This window comes from Ursus arctos, unplaced genomic scaffold, assembly GCF_023065955.2.
Source record: "Ursus arctos isolate Adak ecotype North America unplaced genomic scaffold, UrsArc2.0 scaffold_5, whole genome shotgun sequence".
In the NCBI taxonomy this organism is placed as follows: Eukaryota; Metazoa; Chordata; class Mammalia; order Carnivora; family Ursidae; genus Ursus; species Ursus arctos.
In genome coordinates, this window is record NW_026623067.1 from 39,719,238 (window position 1) to 39,726,073 (window position 6,836).

General features: G+C 41.6%; 1 protein-coding gene across 3 annotated transcripts in view; it reads left to right on the forward strand.

The window, feature by feature from the left end:
- The window catches only part of ARHGAP26 (Rho GTPase activating protein 26), a 414,131-nt gene that overhangs the window by 31,110 nt on the left and 376,185 nt on the right, over window positions 1-6,836 (forward strand). Inside the window, exon 2 of one of the 3 annotated variants that reach the window (XM_057306962.1) lies at window positions 6,782-6,836. The exons of the other annotated variants lie outside the window; for them this stretch is intronic. The gene's annotated coding sequence lies outside the window, so the exon portion shown is untranslated. The remainder of the gene's footprint in view (window positions 1-6,781) is intronic. 3 annotated transcript variants of the gene reach the window in all.

Sequence of the window (6,836 nt, forward strand, 5' to 3'; positions counted from 1 at the left end):
ACAGCCTTATAAAGTAGTGATAGTACCACTGTTGGGAACATCTCCATTTTATAGGCGAAGAAACCATGAGATCCATTTGGAAAGATATTAGATGCCCCTTTCTGTTAAAAACAGCAAAACGAAAACAAAAAATGTAAGCGTCCTTTTGAGAAAAAAGAATGTGTACCTTGCCTGAATCATAGGCATATTTTCTAGGCTGCCTGCTAAGGTGTAAGATTCAGTACAGGGTCCCCCCTCCCTTTTCTTTTTTAGAACTGTTACCAAGGAGATATATTGCCTTCCAAAGGCAAATACGATGAAGATTTTCCCCTGCTTTTGGCTACTCTTTTGTTTGAAGAATGTCACTGTATCCCACTGTTTTCCTTACAGGGAAGAGGGATAAAAATGCCTTCTTGTGAACTCTTGTGGTTAGAGTATTCCAATCTCTCAGGGAAACATTGCATTCTTTAAAAATGAATTCAATCCATGCCATTCCTATTCATCTGTAATGCCAGCCATTGCTAAGAGTGTCCATATAAGCATTTGCCTTCTGTCTGCTGAGACACGAATGGATGTGGGTTAGATTCAGCCACCTTGTGGGAAGTGGATAAAACTGGACTGAAAAAATGGACATCAGAGAGGGTCTCTTCTTAAATCCCTGTCAGCTCCAAAGATGATGAGCATTGAGAAAAACTGTTTTGTGTTATCTTCTATAGGAACGAGGCATTTTTTCACAAAAAATGTCCAGGGAATGTTCTTTCTTTACAGAAATGACTACAGTTTTCTCAGTTGTAGCCCGGTCCCATTATCACTGCTCATGAAGGATATACATGAACGTGTTGCAGTGGCCATTTTTCAGATTTCATTTAATTCTTCTAGCCTCCTTTTCAGAGCATCCTTTAATAGAGCTGTAGCCAAGTAGCAGGATTTAACACATTTAGTTTGGTCACCTTTTTTTTTTTGGTCCTCAGTTTTAGTAGAAAGTCTCCTGAGAAGTGAAATCGCTGAGGTCTGGAGCAGGATGGAAGAAAGAAAAAGCAATTTTTGTCATTAACTGAAGGGGCTTCAGGGTGCTTTGTGAATTGAAGTTTCTCAGTTTTATTAATGAGAAGTAGGTATTGGAAAAATATATTTTGATAGCTTTGTTGCGTTGTAATTCACATGCCAAGGCCCTGGAAATTTGGAATTAGCTCAGGGACCCCTGAGGAGACAGTAGACTGAGTCTGGGATAGGTGAAAAGACTCCTAGACTTTACTTTTTGGTTCAAATTGGGAGACCTAAACTTGAATTTGACTCTTCCTTTTCTCTAAGCCTCATTCCCTCACCTGTAAGATAGAGATAATAGTGCCTGGGCCTACTTCGTAAGGCTGATTTGAGCATTTAGTGAGCTAACAGAGGTAAAGTACTTAGGTGGCACACCCTCAGTAAACAGTAGGTGGTGTAGACCCTTAAACCAGTTTCAAACACAGAGTCATTGAATTTGGGAACCTTATCTTTCTGGCCTATATAGAGGTGAGAAAGAGAGAGAGTGAGTGTGTGTGTGTGTGTGTGTGTGTGTGTGTGTGTGTGTGTGTGGTTAAAAAATAGTTAATTGAATTGAAAATTCATTGTATTAGGGAAATAAAATAGTTACCTGTGGTACCAATTTAACCTAGAGTTATCAGATAAGATACAGGATGCCCAGTTAAATTTGAATTTCCGATAAAGAAAAAAAATTGGTAGTATAAGTTAGTCCCCAAATACTTGTTGGTTGCCTTAACTTCAGCTGATTGTCTTATATTTTTATTTGCGAATTCTGGGAACCCTACCATAATCCCATTGTTTCTTGTTTGGAATCTTTTGTCTACCTTTATGATTACTACAAATGAGGCAAGGAATTTCTAATAGGATGTAGGGGTATGATTTTATTTGCATTTTTCCCGTAGCCCCATCCTTTGTTGTTTCTAGGAGAAACCTGGCCTTTTGTGAGTAGCCCCATCATGCACTGAAACACTGGTTGCATAGCAGCCAAAAATCTTTGTTGAGAAATAAGCAGAAGGAAATCTCTCTGATGGCACTTCCTCTGCTTCATCGTATTTCTGAGGTTGTGCTGAGGAGGACATTGGAATGGAATCGTGAATGTCTGGCCGTGATGTTCACTTTTCACCTTGGGGCTCTGTGGGTGGGAACTGTGTTTTCAGGCCTCAGTAGCCTTTTGGAAGACTTACCTGTGCAGGACGCCAGCAATAAGCATCCCTTGTGTGCAGGTCTAGGGAACACATGAATACCAAAGAAAAGAAAATCCTGCTCCTTGATAACTGAAGAATGTATAGTTTCACAGAGAGATAGGATCAGCATGTATCAATAATTGCAGTAGCTTAATGAGCGCTTCCTTTGTGACTTCGCTTCAACACTCGTAGGTGCTTTCCGTGCATTGTTACAGTCACAGCAGCTCCATGAGCAAGATCCTCTGATTATCCTCATTTTCCACATTAGGAAGTGGAAGCTTAAAATCATGGGTTGAAGCCTGGAGCGACACACAGATTGGTCTGACTAAAAGCCTCTGTTCTCTCTTATCTCTTGCATCAAAAATTGCTTGTATAGGTTGAATCACCTGAAATTACCAATATTTTACCAATTCTTTTTGACCTACAAAAGTGACAATTGCATATGGAGTTCAACCCAGTCCAGAGAATTAGGTGGTATACATATGTACAAACATACACACACACAACCCTCTTCACCGTTACTACACGTGATTTGTGCATTACACGTGACTTACTGAGGCTGACTGGGGTGAATGAGATATGTGGGCCTAGTTAAGGCTTATCAGAGAGGCTTCTGGGAAATTAGTTTTCATTTCTTCACTTGTTTACTCACCCACTCACTCAGTAGCTCACTCATTGAATAGAAGCTCATGAAATTCTGCCAAGCATTATAGTAAGCATAATTTTTAGCAGGCTTTTCCCCCCTACTTTTTATTATGAAAAATTTTGCTCCGCCTGTTTGTAGTGAATCCTCCTCTCGCCCCTAGGCAACTACTGATCTGTTTTCTGTATGCTGGCCATTTCTGGCCATTTCATAGAAATGGAATCCTGCAATATGTGGGCTTCTTCCACTTAGCCTAATATTTTTCAGGTTCGTCCATGTAGTATCATGTGTCACTAGTTCATTCCTTTTTGTTGCTGAGTGGTATTCTGTTGTATAGATATACTATGTGTTGTGTTCCTGTTCACCAATTAAAAGATGTCTGGGTAATTTCTACTCTTTGTCTGTTATGTACATCGATACTATGAATATTCTATACAAGTTTTTGGATAGTATATTTTGGATGTATATTGTCATTTCTCTTAGGTAATTCGGAGTGAAATTGTGGGGTCATGTGGCAAATTTATGTTTAATTTGAGCAGATATTTGAGAAAGGAGAGTGAAAAATGGCTTTATACAAAGGCTTAAAAATGGAAATGAGGTTTGGGTTAGTCAGCTAAGCAGTGGTGACCTAGAGTTAAAGTACCAGAACCCAGAAAGGAGAGCTGGGCAGGTTTTCAACTGCGAGAGTGAGGAAGGGCAGCTGGAGTTAGTCAGAGAGATCCTGATGTCCCTCTAGGCTAATACTGCTTCTCTTTTCATATTTGGCAACGTGGGCAAAAAGCTTCTCTTTCCATTGTTGTTCATGGACACAGGCATTGGAATACCACTTCATTATCTTCCAGCACTGATAGTCCTTAGGAACAGGAAAGTAGTGATGCCTCCTTCTAGAGCATTAGTTCTCAAATGCTGAGTCCTAGTTTCTGCTGAGAAAAATATAGGCAGTGTAAGTAATGAGTTTTTCATAAAGCTAAATTTATTTAAAGCAGAGGTCTGTGTCTTATTCTGAGAGTGTATCTTTCTATTTTGGAATAGGTAAGACTACTGTTTTTTATATTAAATGATAGGTAAATACATAAGATTCATTTATTTGAGAGAAGGGAGTGCACAAGTGGCAGAGAGGGGGAGAGGGAGAGAGAGAGAGAATCCTCAAGCAGACTCTCCCGCTGAGCTCAAAGCCTCATGTGGGCCTTGAATCCCACAACCCCAAGATCATGATACTAGCTGAAATCAGGAGTTGGCCGCTCAACTGACTGAGCCACCCAGGCGCCTCACGAGATACATTTTTTAAATGATTGTGCTTGCCAGAATACAATATTGGCAAACAAATGCGTGTGTGTGTCTGAGTCTCTGGGTGTCTGTATCGTGTTTAGTTTAAGTTAGTTGTTTAGATCCCCAAATCTGGGAACCACTGCTCTGGAGAAAGTTTTGGAAGGAGGCTGTTGGAATCCATGGTGGCCCTTGTGTTTTGCCTCCTTCCTGGTTTTCTTCTATAATTGTGAGGGGTAAGCAACTGCAATGAGGCCTGGATAAGACCAACCTAAAAGGTTAGTAAAAATCCAGAAAAGACCCTCACAAGCATGCAACACCATTACTCAGACATCTGACTCTGTAAATATATGTAGTCGATGGGCACATGCAATTTTCAATCACTTTGGTAGTGTGAGGAAGCCAGAACCAAGCTCAGGTTGGATTTCTTATACATGTTTGGGCTCACCAACAGTTGATTCTGTTCAAGGTAAGTGGTTGTTTCCTTTGGATGCTGTGCAGAGGCCTGAGGCTCTCTGCACAGAGTACTGTGGTGAGAGGTGTGGGGCAGGACAGTACCCGGTCCTGAGGGTGGAGGGAGTCCTAAGTCCTGCTTCAGAGTGCCCATTCTCTAGCTTGGGGTTTAGGGAGTGGAATTTTTCTGTAATATGATCTCTGAGTACACATAACCATTTCCCCAGTTAGTAGTAACAATAGTGATGATGCCATGCATGACATTAATAGGAGTGAAGTGCATTGAGCCGAACACTGGGCCAAGTGCTTTCAGGTATGATGTAATCTGACCCTAGCAACAATTGTGTTAGATACGGTTATTCCTTTTTTATGTGAAGCAATTTAGGTCAGAAATGTTTAGCGACTTGTTCATTTAAGTTGCCACTGGATAAGAGATGCGGAGCTCACTGACAGTAAGGGGACTCAGGCTGTTTTCTTAAAAACCCAAACCTCTCAGTTTAGTACTTTCTACCCCAGGTTTCATTTCTAGAGGCCCAGAACTTTGGATTCACCTTCCCTGGGGAGGTCTTCTGTGTGATAAGGAAGTCGAGGATGGATTCTGTGGGTTGTACTTATTAGCAAGGCCTCCCTGAGGCGGTCCACATAGCTCTGGTGTGTCTGATGTGCTTTATTTGTTGCCCCTCTGTGTACAGACGATTCTATTGATTCAGCCTTGGGAAGTCTTTGCTCTGGCTGACCTCTTCACCCCTTTTGTTGATACATCCCCAGAATCTTCCAAGTTCACACCCCAGTTATAACCCCTGCCTCCTGGGGCTGAGGATGGGATGTGAGTACCAGTCCTGCTGCTCATGGGTGTCTGTGGGCCAGAGGGTTCTGCTGGGTCTCGTGCAGGTGCCCCCCACCCCCCGCCTGCCCTTGGGAAATAGGGGCTATTTGTATATTATCTTCACGCAGTTCTCACAGGCCATATTTGAAATGCTTTGCCATTTTCTAGTGAAGGAGGTAGAGTGGAAATGAGAAATTCGAAGGTTCTTTTCATTTCTCTTTTGTTTCTAAGTTTAAGAATGTATTTTTGGACAACACTGGGCTGAACAACATTTGCATCTCTTGTATTTGCTAAACTTCACTATGGTTTGAGGTGGTGAAATCCCATTCATCTAACTAGTATCAGATTTTGCTTACTGGTACTGAAATACTTTCTTGCCTTCCTTATTCTTACCTTCCATACCCCTCCCCCCCAATTTAACATTTGCCTTAGTTTTATCCTCAGCAAACAGTGAAATATGGCGGGTGTTACTAAGTTTTGGTAAAACGGAGCTGCCAAGGCATGCAGTGGTTGAGTTGTGCAGTATTTGGCTAGAATCAGACCTAGAAATCAGGTCTTTGATTGCTAGCCCAGTTCATTTCCTTCTTACCACTTTGTGGAACAGACTGGACTTTGACAATGAGATCCCAAGACTGGGCAGAAACAGAGGCCCCTCTTAGCTGGTGGTTGAGCTGCATCCAGGATGGTCCATTTGTGTGGGACCAGGGTTGACCTCCAAGATGATCCAACCAGCCCCACGAAGAAAGAAAAGTTCTTTCATCAATGCAGAGGGTATCCTGGCTCCTATGCACTGCTGGAAGCTTCTAGCACTGGAATAGAGTTGCAGAGCAGCTTTTCTTACTGTGGATGAACTCAGAACATATGTCTTATCCATATTTGGCACATGACTTACTAAGCTTGTGTCCTTGTACTTGTCTAATTCTCTGGCACCTTGCCCATCAGTTAGTTGGCCTTTTTTTAGATAAGTGCCTGTATGACCAGGTCTTCTGTTTTTAAGTCATGAGCCTTGACTTTTACCAGAAATTTACAACTTTTCAAAGGACTTAGTTGAATACAATTGCATGAAATGACAGTGTTAAATTTTGTAGTGTAGACATGTTAAAATGGAACTCGATAAAGTGTGTGCTCTCAGTGTCTGTTTTGAATGGTCTTATTTGCATGTTTTATCAGTCTATGTTAGACATTTTTATTACTCAAGTAATCTGTGTTCATTGTAGAGTGGTTAGAAGACTCAGATAAGCCAAGAGAGAGAGGAAAAGAAAGGAAAAAAAATTATATACTGTAAGTAAAAGCCCCTCGAGAGAAGCCGGGATGTGGAGGGCTTTGAATTTCCCAGAAGGAGGGGGTCGAGTCAGTTGGTGCAAGTCATTATCATTCCCAGAATCACTCTTCTCTTCCTTGTTACAGACGCTAGAGAGCAAGACAGGTTGGGCGGTCTGAGCATGTGCTGGAAGAAGTCAAG